The sequence below is a fragment of the Elaeis guineensis genome, chromosome 15 (genome assembly GCF_000442705.2).
Source record: "Elaeis guineensis isolate ETL-2024a chromosome 15, EG11, whole genome shotgun sequence".
Classification (NCBI taxonomy): Eukaryota; Viridiplantae; Streptophyta; class Magnoliopsida; order Arecales; family Arecaceae; genus Elaeis; species Elaeis guineensis.
Window position 1 is genome coordinate 49,508,208 of NC_026007.2, and position 1,936 is coordinate 49,510,143.

At 35.3% G+C, this 1,936-nt stretch overlaps 1 non-coding gene across 1 annotated transcript; it reads left to right on the plus strand.

Moving 5' to 3' along the window:
- Positions 1–258: 258 nt before the first annotated feature.
- Positions 259–364, plus strand: LOC114913390 (small nucleolar RNA R71). Its single transcript, XR_003799419.1, has one exon. It is a non-coding gene; the product is annotated as a small nucleolar RNA R71 (small nucleolar RNA).
- The last annotated feature ends 1,572 nt before the right edge of the window (positions 365–1,936 follow it).

Consider the following 1,936-nt stretch of genomic DNA (forward strand, 5'->3'; position numbering starts at 1 on the left):
TTTTGTGATAATTTATCTATGTTGCTGTGGATGTCTATGAAATGGCCTACCTCATAAATTCCATCTCCTTTTGGTCCAATCATGGAAGGATCTCTATGGACGGCAAACATGTGGTGCAGAAAATTTTTGCTAAGGGTCTCGACCAGTTGCCAAGCGTCATGTTTATTTTTGAGCATGAATGTTCCACCACACGAGGCGTCAACCATCTATCGATATTTTTTTGATAGACCACAACACTAGACTAGTTGCCATTTAGGTATGGCATGGTGTGGGCATTTATGAATTAGATCTTTGAGTCTCTCCCAAGTCTCGTGGAACATTTCCCCATCCATCTGGAAAGAATTGGTAATGGCTTTTCTAATCTGATTTCTCTTTTCTATGGAAAAGAACTTCTTGAAAAATTCTTTCTGAAGTTGATCCCAAGTTGAAATGGTTACCGAATCTAAAGAGTTTAGCTAATACTTAGCCTTGTCCTTAAGAAAAAATAGAAATAATTTTAACCTAAGGACATCATTAGAGAAATTTTAAATTTTGACAATGGAGCATATTTCAAAAAATTCATCCAAGTATTTGTAAGGGTCCTCATTTGACAGTTCATAGAAAGATAGTGGCATATGAATAATGCTGGACTTGATTTCATATTGTGCTGCTTCCATGGGAGGAGGTTGGATACATGGCAAGTAGGCATAGGTTGAAGCAGTAAAGTATTCCTTCAATTATCATGGTGGATCAATTTCTTGGTTTGGATCCATGGTTTTGACTCAGTTTATTCTAATCATTTTTTCTAGTTTTAGGTCTAGTGGATGTAAATCAGATTTTAATGATCAACGTCCTAGTATGCAACTATAAGATCAAATCGAGTTCAAATTTCAACAAGTTTTTTTTTTGGAAGAGAAGAGAAGAAAAGGAGAAGAAAGAGAGAAAAGAGTTCTAAAGAAAAGGGTCTAAGGAGTCTTAAATCTAAAAACAATAGAGAAGAGTGCTTTTAATTAGATTAAAGTTTTCAATAGCAAGCAAGTTTTGCAATCAGTCCTAACTAAGGGTTATTCTAGATCTAGACAACTCCTAACTATTCCAAAGCCATCTTTGAGCACTCTAGGTAAAAGATTAGCCACTCAACTGGCCAGATAAGTATAAAGTTGGTGGGGGTCCCCTCGTTGCTTTTCTTATATACCAACTAAGTTGGCCAGACCAGCAAATAGAACTAATTAAAGAAACACCTTTCTTTGGGATTTTGTCCCTGAACTACTTGTCTAAATACTAGTCAAAATGACTAACCCTAATCCGATCCAACTCTTAGAATTTCTTATTGTATTGAGCTCGAGAGTCCTTAGGGGCCAACTGTTGGAAAATATATCCTAAAATCAATCATCTGATTGTAGATGATTGTGCTCCATATAAGTATATGAATTATAAAATAATAAATATTATCTGACAGATTCATCATAAGGAATATATCTTTTAAAATAGAACTCATATATTTTGATGAAGTCTTTAGAACTACTTCTAAAATGATAAAAGAGAATTTATTATATGGCTCTTAAATCTTGCTCGCGATCAAAAGATACAATTGTTACAAGGACGATAACTGTATCGAGTATAGGTCGTTGTATGCCATATTAGTTGGTTGTTCTCTTAACCAAGATGCATGATGATACGGATATAGCGTATGGATGATATGTAGGAGTATATTTCATTAAACGTGATCACTTTTGGAGTACTCTGCTGTCAAGAGTTGCTTTGATAGGATATAGGTATATGTGTCCCTCGGACCTGAGGCTATCTTAGTGACTTGCAAGCAACTCACTGTACTTTGGTGCCGGACTATCCAAATTTTTAATTTGATGATGAAAGATTTTTGGATACAGTCAAGTGCTTCTGAAGTGTGGTGTGAGTCAAGATGGGATTGACCACTCCAAGTAAAATTGAAGATGAT